The sequence below is a fragment of the Symphalangus syndactylus genome, chromosome 3 (genome assembly GCF_028878055.3).
Source record: "Symphalangus syndactylus isolate Jambi chromosome 3, NHGRI_mSymSyn1-v2.1_pri, whole genome shotgun sequence".
Classification (NCBI taxonomy): domain Eukaryota; kingdom Metazoa; phylum Chordata; class Mammalia; order Primates; family Hylobatidae; genus Symphalangus; species Symphalangus syndactylus.
Window position 1 is genome coordinate 152,474,994 of NC_072425.2, and position 14,300 is coordinate 152,489,293.

The window sequence follows — 14,300 nt, forward strand, 5'->3', positions numbered from 1 at the left end:
AGAATGTCCAATTGCAGTTTCTACAGAAAGAGTGTTTCAGAACGGCTCAATCAAAAGTAAGGTTCAACTCTGTTAGTTGAATGCACAGAACAGAAAAATGTTTCATACAATGCTTCTGTGTAGTTTATATTTGAACATATTCTTTTTTCCACTATTACCCACTTAGCGCTACGAATGTCCAGTTGCATTTTCTACAGACAGAGTGTTTCAAAACTGCTCAATCAAAAGTATGTTTTAACTCTGTTAGCTGAATGCTCAGATCAGAAAGAAGTTTCACAGAATGCTTCTGTGTAGTTTATATTTGAATATATTCCTTTTTCCACGACTACCCTCTAAGCGCTCCAAATGTCCAGTTGCATTTTCTACAGAAAGAGTGTTCAGATCTGCTCAATCAAAAGTATGGTTTAACTCTGTCAGCTGAATGCACAGATAAGAAAGAAGTCTCACAGAATGATTCTGTGTAGTTTATATTTGAAGACATTCCTTTTTCCACTATCACCCTCTTAGCGCTCCGAATCTCCACTTGCATTTTCTACAGAAAGAGTGTTTCAGAACGGCTCAATCAAAACTAAGGTTCAACTCTTTTAGTTGAATGAACAGAACAGAAAGAAGTTTCACAGAATGCCTCTGTGTAGTTTTAATTTGTAGATATTCTTTTTCCCAATATAGGCCTCTTAGCGCTCAGAATGTCCAATTGCCGTTTCTACAGAAAGAGTGTTTCAGAACGGCTCAATCAAAAGTAAGGTTCAACCCTGGTAGTTGAATGCACAGAACAGAAAGAAGTTTCACAGAATGATTCTGTGTAGTTTATATTTGAATATATTCCTTTTTCCACTATTACCCTCTTAGCGCTCCGAATGTCCACTTGCATTTTCTACAGAAAGAGTGTTCTGAACTGCGCAATCAAAAGTATGGTTTAACTCTGTTAGCTGAATGCACATATCAGAAATAAGTTTCAAACAATGCTTCTGTGTAGTTTTTATTTGAAGATATTATTTTTCCCAATATAGACCTCTTAGCGCTCAGAATGTCCAATTGCAGTTTCTACAGAAAGAGTGTTTCAGAACGGCTCAATCAAATGTAAGGTTCAACTCTCTTAGTTGAATGCACAGAACAGAAAGAAGTTTCACAGAATGCTTCTGTGTAGTATTTAGTTGAAGATACTCCTTTTTGGACTATTACCCACTTAGCGCTCCGAATATCCACTGGCAGTTTCTACACAAAGAGTGTTTCAGAACTGCTCCTTCAAAAGTAAGTCTCAACTCTGTTAGTTGAATGCGGAGGACAGAAAGGGGTTTCAGAGAATGCTTCTGTGTAGTTTTTAATTGGAGATATTCCTTTTTCCTCTATTACAATCTTAGCGCTCCGAATGTCCACTTGCATATTCTACAAAAAGAGTGTTTCATAACTGCTCAATCAAAAATATGGTTTAGCTCTGTTAACTGAATTTACACATCAGAAATAAGTTTCACAGAATGCATCTGTGTAATTTTTATTTGAAGATATTATTTTTCCCAATGTAGGCCTCTTAGAGCTTAGAATGTCCAATTGCAGTTTCTACTGAAAGAGTGTTTCAGAACGGCTCAATCAAAAGTAAGGTTCAACTCTGTTAGTTGAATGCACAGAACAGAAAGAAGTTTCAGAGAATGCTACTGTGTAGTTTATATTTGAATATATTCCTTTTTCCACTATTACCCTCTTAGCGCTCCGAATGTCCACTTGCATTTTCTACAGAAAGAGTGTTCGGAAGTGCACAATCAAAAGTATGGTTTAACTCTGTTAGCTGAATGCACATATCAGAAATAAGTTTCACACAATGCTTCTGTGTAGTTTTTATTTGAAGATATTATTTTTCTCCATGTAGGCCTCTTAGCGCTCAGAATGTCCAATTGCAGTTTCTACAGAAAGAGTGTTTCAGAACGGCTCAATCAAAAGTAAGGTTCAACTCTGTTAGTTGAATGCACAGAACAGAAAAAAGTTTCATACAATGCTTCTGTGTAGTTTATATTTGAACATATTCTTTTTTCCACTATTACCCACTTAGCGCTACGAATGTCCAGTTGCATTTTCTACAGACAGAGTGTTTCAAAACTGCTCAATCAAAAGTATGGTTTAACTCTGTTAGCTGAATGCTCAGATCAGAAAGAAGTTTCACAGAATGCTTCTGTGTAGTTTATATTTGAATATATTCCTTTTTCCACGACTACCCTCTAAGCGCTCCAAATGTCCAGTTGCATTTTCTACAGAAAGAGTGTTCAGATCTGCTCAATCAAAAGTATGTTTTAACTCTGTTAGCTGAATGCACAGATCAGAAATATGTTTCACAGTATGATTCTGTGTAGTTTATATTTGAAGACATTCCTTTTTCCACTATTACCCTGTTAGCGCTCCGAATCTCCACTTGCATTTTCTACAGAAAGCGTGTTTCAGAGTGGCTCAATCAAAACTAATGTTCAACTCTTTTAGTTGAATGAACAGAAGAGAAAGAGGTTTCACAGAATGCTTCTGTGTAGTTTATATTTGAATATATTCCTTTTTCCACTATTACCCTCTTAGTGCTCCGAATGTCCACTTGCATTTTCTACAGAAAGAGTGTTCAGAACTGCGCAATCAAAAGTATGGTTTAACTCTGTTAGCTTAATGAACATATCAGAAATAAGTTTCACACAATGCTTCTCTGTAGTTTTTATTTGAAGATATTATTTTTCCCAATAGAGGCCTCTTAGCGCTCAGAATGTCCAATTGCAGTTTCTACAGAAAGAGTGTTTCAGAAAGGCTCAATCAAAAGTAAGGTTCAACTCTGTTAGTTGAATGCACAGAACAGAAAGAAGTTTCATACAATGCTTCTGTGTAGTTTATATTTGAACATATTCTTTTTTCCACTATTACCCACTTAGCGCTACGAATGTCCAGTTGCATTTTCTACAGACAGAGTGTTTCAAAACTGCTCAATCAAAAGTATGGTTTAACTCTGTTAGCTGAATGCTCAGATCAGAAAGAAGTTTCACAGAATGCTTCTGTGTAGTTTATATATGAATATATTCCTTTTTCCACTACTACGCTCTTAGCGCTCCAAATGTCCAGTTGCATTTTCTACAGAAAGAGTGTTCAGATCTGCTCAATCAAAAGTATGGTTTAACTCTGTTAGCTGAATGCACAGATCAGAAAGAAGTTTCACCGAATGATTCTGTGTAGTTTATATTTGAAGACATTCCTTTTTCCACTATTACCCTCTTAGCGCTCCGAATCTCCACTTGCATTTTCTACAAAAAGAGTGTTTCATAACTGCTCAATCAAAAATATGTTTTATCTCTGTTAACTGAATTTACAGATCAGAAATAAGTTTCACAGAATGCATCTGTGTAGTTTTTATTTGAAGATATTCTTTTTCCCAATGTAGGCCTCTTAGAGCTTAGAATGTCCAATTGCAGTTTCTACTGAAAGAGTGTTTCAGAACGGCTCAATCAAAAGTAAGGTTCAACACTGTTAGTTGAATGCACAGAACAGAAAGAAGTTTCAGAGAATGCTACTGTGTAGTTTATATTTGAATATATTCCTTTTTCCACTATTACCCTCTTAGCGCTCCGAATGTCCACTTGCATTTTCTACAGAAAGAGTGTTCGGAACTGCGCAATCAAAAGTATGGTTTAACTCTGTTAGCTGAATGCACATATCAGAAATAAGTTTCACACAATGCTTTTGTGTAGTTTTTATTTGAAGATATTATTTTTCTCCATGTAGGCCTCTTAGCGCTCAGAATGTCCAATTGCAGTTTCTACAGAAAGAGTGTTTCAGAACGGCTCAATCAAAAGTAAGGTTCAACTCTGTTAGTTGAATGCACAGAACAGAAAAAAGTTTCATACAATGCTTCTGTGTAGTTTATATTTGAACATATTCTTTTTTCCACTATTACCCACTTAGCGCTACGAATGTCCAGTTGCATTTTCTACAGACAGAGTGTTTCAAAACTGCTCAATCAAAAGTATGGTTTAACTCTGTTAGCTGAATGCACAGATCAGAAAGAAGTTTCACAGAATGCTTCTGTGTAGTTTATATTTGAATATATTCCTTTTTCCACGACTACCCTCTAAGCGCTCCAAATGTCCAGTTGCATTTTCTACAGAAAGAGTGTTCAGATCTGCTCAATCAAAAGTATGGTTTAACTCTGTTAGCTGAATGCACAGATAAGAAAGAAGTCTCACAGAATGATTCTGTGTAGTTTATATTTGAAGACATTCCTTTTTCCACTATCACCCTCTTAGCGCTCCGAATCTCCACTTGCATTTTCTACAGAAAGAGTGTTTCAGAACGGCTCAATCAAAACTAAGGTTCAACTCTTTTAGTTGAATGAACAGAACAGAAAGAAGTTTCACAGAATGCCTCTGTGTAGTTTTAATTTGTAGATATTCTTTTTCCCAATATAGGCCTCTTAGCGCTCAAAATGTCCAATTGCCCTTTCTACAGAAAGAGTGTTTCAGAACGGCTCAATCAAAAGTAAGGTTCAACACTGGTAGTTGAATGCACAGAACAGAAAGAAGTTTCACAGAATGATTCTGTGTAGTTTATATTTGAATATATTCCTTTTTCCACTATTACCCTCTTAGCGCTCCGAATGTCCACTTGCATTTTCTACAGAAAGAGTGTTCTGAACTGCGCAATCAAAAGTATGGTTTAACTCTGTTAGCTGAATGCACATATCAGAAATAAGTTTCAAACAATGCTTCTGTGTAGTTTTTATTTGAAGATATTATTTTTCCCAATATAGACCTCTTAGCGCTCAGAATGTCCAATTGCAGTTTCTACAGAAAGAGTGTTTCAGAACGGCTCAATCAAATGTAAGGTTCAACTCTCTTAGTTGAATGCACAGAACAGAAAGAAGTTTCACAGAATGCTTCTGTGTAGTATTTAGTTGAAGATACTCCTTTTTGGACTATTACCCACTTAGCGCTCCGAATATCCACTGGCAGTTTCTACACAAAGAGTGTTTCAGAACTGCTCCTTCAAAAGTAAGTCTCAACTCTGTTAGTTGAATGCGGAGGACAGAAAGGGGTTTCAGAGAATGCTTCTGTGTAGTTTTTAATTGGAGATATTCCTTTTTCCTCTATTACAATCTTAGCGCTCCGAATGTCCACTTGCATATTCTACAAAAAGAGTGTTTCATAACTGCTCAATCAAAAATATGGTTTAGCTCTGTTAACTGAATTTACACATCAGAAATAAGTTTCACAGAATGCATCTGTGTAATTTTTATTTGAAGATATTATTTTTCCCAATGTAGGCCTCTTAGAGCTTAGAATGTCCAATTGCAGTTTCTACTGAAAGAGTGTTTCAGAACGGCTCAATCAAAAGTAAGGTTCAACTCTGTTAGTTGAATGCACAGAACAGAAAGAAGTTTCAGAGAATGCTACTGTGTAGTTTATATTTGAATATATTCCTTTTTCCACTATTACCCTCTTAGCGCTCCGAATGTCCACTTGCATTTTCTACAGAAAGAGTGTTCGGAACTGCGCAATCAAAAGTATGGTTTAACTCTGTTAGCTGAATGCACATATCAGAAATAAGTTTCACACAATGCTTCTGTGTAGTTTTTATTTGAAGATATTATTTTTCTCCATGTAGGCCTCTTAGCGCTCAGAATGTCCAATTGCAGTTTCTACAGAAAGAGTGTTTCAGAACGGCTCAATCAAAAGTAAGGTTCAACTCTGTTAGTTGAATGCACAGAACAGAAAAAAGTTTCATACAATGCTTCTGTGTAGTTTATATTTGAACATATTCTTTTTTTCCACTATTACCCACTTAGCGCTACGAATGTCCAGTTGCATTTTCTACAGACAGAGTGTTTCAAAACTGCTCAATCAAAAGTATGGTTTAACTCTGTTAGCTGAATGCTCAGATCAGAAAGAAGTTTCACAGAATGCTTCTGTGTAGTTTATATTTGAATATATTCCTTTTTCCACGACTACCCTCTAAGCGCTCCAAATGTCCAGTTGCATTTTCTACAGAAAGAGTGTTCAGATCTGCTCAATCAAAAGTATGGTTTAACTCTGTTAGCTGAATGCACAGATAAGAAAGAAGTCTCACAGAATGATTCTGTGTAGTTTATATTTGAAGACATTCCTTTTTCCACTATCACCCTCTTAGCGCTCCGAATCTCCACTTGCATTTTCTACAGAAAGAGTGTTTCAGAACGGCTCAATCAAAACTAAGGTTCAACTCTTTTAGTTGAATGAACAGAACAGAAAGAAGTTTCACAGAATGCCTCTGTGTAGTTTTAATTTGTAGATATTCCTTTTCCCAATATAGGCCTCTTAGCGCTCAAAATGTCCAATTGCCCTTTCTACAGAAAGAGTGTTTCAGAACGGCTCAATCAAAAGTAAGGTTCAACCCTGGTAGTTGAATGCACAGAACAGAAAGAAGTTTCACAGAATGATTCTGTGTAGTTTATATTTGAATATATTCCTTTTTCCACTATTACCCTCTTAGCGCTCCGAATGTCCACTTGCATTTTCTACAGAAAGAGTGTTCTGAACTGCGCAATCAAAAGTATGGTTTAACTCTGTTAGCTGAATGCACATATCAGAAATAAGTTTCAAACAATGCTTCTGTGTAGTTTTTATTTGAAGATATTATTTTTCCCAATATAGACCTCTTAGCGCTCAGAATGTCCAATTGCAGTTTCTACAGAAAGAGTGTTTCAGAACGGCTCAATCAAATGTAAGGTTCAACTCTCTTAGTTGAATGCACAGAACAGAAAGAAGTTTCACAGAATGCTTCTGTGTAGTATTTAGTTGAAGATACTCCTTTTTGGACTATTACCCACTTAGCGCTCCGAATATCCACTGGCAGTTTCTACACAAAGAGTGTTTCAGAACTGCTCCTTCAAAAGTAAGTCTCAACTCTGTTAGTTGAATGCGGAGGACAGAAAGGGGTTTCAGAGAATGCTTCTGTGTAGTTTTTAATTGGAGATATTCCTTTTTCCTCTATTACAATCTTAGCGCTCCGAATGTCCACTTGCATATTCTACAAAAAGAGTGTTTCATAACTGCTCAATCAAAAATATGGTTTAGCTCTGTTAACTGAATTTACACATCAGAAATAAGTTTCACAGAATGCATCTGTGTAATTTTTATTTGAAGATATTATTTTTCCCAATGTAGGCCTCTTAGAGCTTAGAATGTCCAATTGCAGTTTCTACTGAAAGAGTGTTTCAGAACGGCTCAATCAAAAGTAAGGTTCAACTCTGTTAGTTGAATGCACAGAACAGAAAGAAGTTTCAGAGAATGCTACTGTGTAGTTTATATTTGAATATATTCCTTTTTCCACTATTACCCTCTTAGCGCTCCGAATGTCCACTTGCATTTTATACAGAAAGAGTGTTCGGAACTGCGCAATCAAAAGTATGGTTTAACTCTGTTAGCTGAATGCACATATCAGAAATAAGTTTCACACAATGCTTCTGTGTAGTTTTTATTTGAAGATATTATTTTTCTCCATGTAGGCCTCTTAGCGCTCAGAATGTCCAATTGCAGTTTCTACAGAAAGAGTGTTTCAGAACGGCTCAATCAAAAGTAAGGTTCAACTCTGTTAGTTGAATGCACAGAACAGAAAAAAGTTTCATACAATGCTTCTGTGTAGTTTATATTTGAACATATTCTTTTTTCCACTATTACCCACTTAGCGCTACGAATGTCCAGTTGCATTTTCTACAGACAGAGTGTTTCAAAACTGCTCAATCAAAAGTATGGTTTAACTCTGTTAGCTGAATGCTCAGATCAGAAAGAAGTTTCACAGAATGCTTCTGTGTAGTTTATATTTATATATATTCCTTTTTCCACGACTACCCTCTAAGCGCTCCAAATGTCCAGTTGCATTTTCTACAGAAAGAGTGTTCAGATCTGCTCAATCAAAAGTATGGTTTAACTCTGTTAGCTGAATGCACAGATAAGAAAGAAGTCTCACAGAATGATTCTGTGTAGTTTATATTTGAAGACATTCCTTTTTCCACTATCACCCTCTTAGCGCTCCGAATCTCCACTTGCATTTTCTACAGCAAGAGTGTTTCAGAACGGCTCAATCAAAACTAAGGTTCAACTCTTTTAGTTGAATGAACAGAACAGAAAGAAGTTTCACAGAATGCCTCTGTGTAGTTTTAATTTGTAGATATTCTTTTTCCCAATATAGGCCTCTTAGCGCTCAAAATGTCCAATTGCCCTTTCTACAGAAAGAGTGTTTCAGAACGGCTCAATCAAAAGTAAGGTTCAACCCTGGTAGTTGAATGCACAGAACAGAAAGAAGTTTCACAGAATGATTCTGTGTAGTTTATATTTGAATATATTCCTTTTTCCACTATTACCCTCTTAGCGCTCCGAATGTCCACTTGCATTTTCTACAGAAAGAGTGTTCTGAACTGCACAATCAAAAGTATGGTTTAACTCTGTTAGCTGAATGCACATATCAGAAATAAGTTTCAAACAATGCTTCTGTGTAGTTTTTATTTGAAGATATTATTTTTCCCAATATAGACCTCTTAGCACTCAGAATGTCCAATTGCAGTTTCTACAGAAAGAATGTTTCAGAACGGCTCAATCAAATGTAAGGTTCAACTCTCTTAGTTGAATGCACAGAACAGAAAGAAGTTTCACAGAATGCTTCTGTGTAGTATTTAGTTGAAGATACTCCTTTTTGGACTATTACCCACTTAGCGCTCCGAATATCCACTGGCAGTTTCTACACAAAGAGTGTTTCAGAACTGCTCCTTCAAAAGTAAGTCTCAACTCTGTTAGTTGAATGCGGAGGACAGAAAGGGGTTTCAGAGAATGCTTCTGTGTAGTTTTTAATTGGAGATATTCCTTTTTCCTCTATTACAATCTTAGCGCTCCGAATGTCCACTTGCATATTCTACAAAAAGAGTGTTTCATAACTGCTCAATCAAAACTATGGTTTAGCTCTGTTAACTGAATTTACACATCAGAAATAAGTTTCACAGAATGCATCTGTGTAATTTTTATTTGAAGATATTATTTTTCCCAATGTAGGCCTCTTAGAGCTTAGAATGTCCAATTGCAGTTTCTACTGAAAGAGTGTTTCAGAACGGCTCAATCAAAAGTAAGGTTCAACTCTGTTAGTTGAATGCACAGAACAGAAAGAAGTTTCAGAGAATGCTACTGTGTAGTTTATATTTGAATATATTCCTTTTTCCACTATTACCCTCTTAGCGCTCCGAATGTCCACTTGCATTTTCTACAGAAAGAGTGTTCGGAACTGCGCAATCAAAAGTATGGTTTAACTCTGTTAGCTGAATGCACATATCAGAAATAAGTTTCACACAATGCTTCTGTGTAGTTTTTATTTGAAGATATTATTTTTCTCCATGTAGGCCTCTTAGCGCTCAGAATGTCCAATTGCAGTTTCTACAGAAAGAGTGTTTCAGAACGGCTCAATCAAAAGTAAGGTTCAACTCTGTTAGTTGAATGCACAGAACAGAAAAAAGTTTCATACAATGCTTCTGTGTAGTTTATATTTGAACATATTCTTTTTTCCACTATTACCCACTTAGCGCTACGAATGTCCAGTTGCATTTTCTACAGACAGAGTGTTTCAAAACTGCTCAATCAAAAGTATGGTTTAACTCTGTTAGCTGAATGCTCAGATCAGAAAGAAGTTTCACAGAATGCTTCTGTGTAGTTTATATTTGAATATATTCCTTTTTCCACGACTACCCTCTAAGCGCTCCAAATGTCCAGTTGCATTTTCTACAGAAAGAGTGTTCAGATCTGCTCAATCAAAAGTATGGTTTAACTCTGTTAGCTGAATGCGCAGATAAGAAAGAAGTCTCACAGAATGATTCTGTGTAGTTTATATTTGAAGACATTCCTTTTTCCACTATCACCCTCTTAGCGCTCCGAATCTCCACTTGCATTTTCTACAGCAAGAGTGTTTCAGAACGGCTCAATCAAAACTAAGGTTCAACTCTTTTAGTTGAATGAACAGAACAGAAAGAAGTTTCACAGAATGCCTCTGTGTAGTTTTAATTTGTAGATATTCTTTTTCCCAATATAGGCCTCTTAGCGCTCAAAATGTCCAATTGCCCTTTCTACAGAAAGAGTGTTTCAGAACGGCTCAATCAAAAGTAAGGTTCAACCCTGGTAGTTGAATGCACAGAACAGAAAGAAGTTTCACAGAATGATTCTGTGTAGTTTATATTTGAATATATTCCTTTTTCCACTATTACCCTCTTAGCGCTCCGAATGTCCACTTGCATTTTCTACAGAAAGAGTGTTCTGAACTGCGCAATCAAAAGTATGGTTTAACTCTGTTAGCTGAATGCACATATCAGAAATAAGTTTCAAACAATGCTTCTGTGTAGTTTTTATTTGAAGATATTATTTTTCCCAATATAGACCTCTTAGCGCTCAGAATGTCCAATTGCAGTTTCTACAGAAAGAGTGTTTCAGAACGGCTCAATCAAATGTAAGGTTCAACTCTCTTAGTTGAATGCACAGAACAGAAAGAAGTTTCACAGAATGCTTCTGTGTAGTATTTAGTTGAAGATACTCCTTTTTGGACTATTACCCACTTAGCGCTCCGAATATCCACTGGCAGTTTCTACACAAAGAGTGTTTCAGAACTGCTCCTTCAAAAGTAAGTCTCAACTCTGTTAGTTGAATGCGGAGGACAGAAAGGGGTTTCAGAGAATGCTTCTGTGTAGTTTTTAATTGGAGATATTCCTTTTTCCTCTATTACAATCTTAGCGCTCCGAATGTCCACTTGCATATTCTACAAAAAGAGTGTTTCATAACTGCTCAATCAAAAATATGGTTTAGCTCTGTTAACTGAATTTACACATCAGAAATAAGTTTCACAGAATGCATCTGTGTAATTTTTATTTGAAGATATTATTTTTCCCAATGTAGGCCTCTTAGAGCTTAGAATGTCCAATTGCAGTTTCTACTGAAAGAGTGTTTCAGAACGGCTCAATCAAAAGTAAGGTTCAACTCTGTTAGTTGAATGCACAGAACAGAAAGAAGTTTCAGAGAATGCTACTGTGTAGTTTATATTTGAATATATTCCTTTTTCCACTATTACCCTCTTAGCGCTCCGAATGTCCACTTGCATTTTCTACAGAAAGAGTGTTCGGAACTGCGCAATCAAAAGTATGGTTTAACTCTGTTAGCTGAATGCACATATCAGAAATAAGTTTCACACAATGCTTCTGTGTAGTTTTTATTTGAAGATATTATTTTTCTCCATGTAGGCCTCTTAGCGCTCAGAATGTCCAATTGCAGTTTCTACAGAAAGAGTGTTTCAGAACGGCTCAATCAAAAGTAAGGTTCAACTCTGTTAGTTGAATGCACAGAACAGAAAAAAGTTTCATACAATGCTTCTGTGTAGTTTATATTTGAACATATTCTTTTTTCCACTATTACCCACTTAGCGCTACGAATGTCCAGTTGCATTTTCTACAGACAGAGTGTTTCAAAACTGCTCAATCAAAAGTATGGTTTAACTCTGTTAGCTGAATGCTCAGATCAGAAAGAAGTTTCACAGAATGCTTCTGTGTAGTTTATATTTGAATATATTCCTTTTTCCACGACTACCCTCTAAGCGCTCCAAATGTCCAGTTGCATTTTCTACAGAAAGAGTGTTCAGATCTGCTCAATCAAAAGTATGGTTTAACTCTGTTAGCTGAATGCACAGATAAGAAAGAAGTCTCACAGAATGATTCTGTGTAGTTTATATTTGAAGACATTGCTTTTTCCACTATCACCCTCTTAGCGCTCCGAATCTCCACTTGCATTTTCTTCAGCAAGAGTGTTTCAGAACGGCTCAATCAAAACTAAGGTTCAACTCTTTTAGTTGAATGAACAGAACAGAAAGAAGTTTCACAGAATGCCTCTGTGTAGTTTTAATTTGTAGATATTCTTTTTCCCAATATAGGCCTCTTAGCGCTCAAAATGTCCAATTGCCCTTTCTACAGAAAGAGTGTTTCAGAACGGCTCAATCAAAAGTAAGGTTCAACCCTGGTAGTTGAATGCACAGAACAGAAAGAAGTTTCACAGAATGATTCTGTGTAGTTTATATTTGAATATATTCCTTTTTCCACTATTACCCTCTTAGCGCTCCGAATGTCCACTTGCATTTTCTACAGAAAGAGTGTTCTGAACTGCGCAATCAAAAGTATGGTTTAACTCTGTTAGCTGAATGCACATATCAGAAATAAGTTTCAAACAATGCTTCTGTGTAGTTTTTATTTGAAGATGTTATTTTTCCCAATATAGACCTCTTAGCGCTCAGAATGTCCAATTGCAGTTTCTACAGAAAGAGTGTTTCAGAACGGCTCAATCAAATGTAAGGTTCAACTCTCTTAGTTGAATGCACAGAACAGAAAGAAGTTTCACAGAATGCTTCTGTGTAGTATTTAGTTGAAGATACTCCTTTTTGGACTATTACCCACTTAGCGCTCCGAATATCCACTGGCAGTTTCTACACAAAGAGTGTTTCAGAACTGCTCCTTCAAAAGTAAGTCTCAACTCTGTTAGTTGAATGCGGAGGACAGAAAGGGGTTTCAGAGAATGCTTCTGTGTAGTTTTTAATTGGAGATATTCCTTTTTCCTCTATTACAATCTTAGCGCTCCGAATGTCCACTTGCATATTCTACAAAAAGAGTGTTTCATAACTGCTCAATCAAAAATATGGTTTAGCTCTGTTAACTGAATTTACACATCAGAAATAAGTTTCACAGAATGCATCTGTGTAATTTTTATTTGAAGATATTATTTTTCCCAATGTAGGCCTCTTAGAGCTTAGAATGTCCAATTGCAGCTTCTACTGAAAGAGTGTTTCAGAACGGCTCAATCAAAAGTAAGGTTCAACTCTGTTAGTTGAATGCACAGAACAGAAAGAAGTTTCAGAGAATGCTACTGTGTAGTTTATATTTGAATATATTCCTTTTTCCACTATTACCCTCTTAGCGCTCCGAATGTCCACTTGCATTTTCTACAGAAAGAGTGTTCGGAACTGCGCAATCAAAAGTATGGTTTAACTCTGTTAGCTGAATGCACATATCAGAAATAAGTTTCACACAATGCTTCTGTGTAGTTTTTATTTGAAGATATTATTTTTCTCCATGTAGGCCTCTTAGCGCTCAGAATGTCCAATTGCAGTTTCTACAGAAAGAGTGTTTCAGAACGGCTCAATCAAAAGTAAGGTTCAACTCTGTTAGTTGAATGCACAGAACAGAAAAAAGTTTCATACAATGCTTCTGTGTAGTTTATATTTGAACATATTCTTTTTTCCACTATTACCCACTTAGCGCTACGAATGTCCAGTTGCATTTTCTACAGACAGAGTGTTTCAAAACTGCTCAATCAAAAGTATGGTTTAACTCTGTTAGCTGAATGCTCAGATCAGAAAGAAGTTTCACAGAATGCTTCTGTGTAGTTTATATTTGAATATATTCCTTTTTCCACGACTACCCTCTAAGCGCTCCAAATGTCCAGTTGCATTTTCTACAGAAAGAGTGTTCAGATCTGCTCAATCAAAAGTATGGTTTAACTCTGTTAGCTGAATGCACAGATAAGAAAGAAGTCTCACAGAATGATTCTGTGTAGTTTATATTTGAAGACATTGCTTTTTCCACTATCACCCTCTTAGCGCTCCGAATCTCCACTTGCATTTTCTTCAGCAAGAGTGTTTCAGAACGGCTCAATCAAAACTAAGGTTCAACTCTTTTAGTTGAATGAACAGAACAGAAAGAAGTTTCACAGAATGCCTCTGTGTAGTTTTAATTTGTAGATATTCTTTTTCCCAATATAGGCCTCTTAGCGCTCAAAATGTCCAATTGCCCTTTCTACAGAAAGAGTGTTTCAGAACGGCTCAATCAAAAGTAAGGTTCAACCCTGGTAGTTGAATGCACAGAACAGAAAGAAGTTTCACAGAATGATTCTGTGTAGTTTATATTTGAATATATTCCTTTTTCCACTATTACCCTCTTAGCGCTCCGAATGTCCACTTGCATTTTCTACAGAAAGAGTGTTCTGAACTGCGCAATCAAAAGTATGGTTTAACTCTGTTAGCTGAATGCACATATCAGAAATAAGTTTCAAACAATGCTTCTGTGTAGTTTTTATTTGAAGATATTATTTTTCCCAATATAGACCTCTTAGCGCTCAGAATGTCCAATTGCAGTTTCTACAGAAAGAGTGTTTCAGAACGGCTCAATCAAATGTAAGGTTCAACTCTCTTAGTTGAATGCACAGAACAGAAAGAAGTTTCACAGAATGCTTCTGTGTAGTATTTAG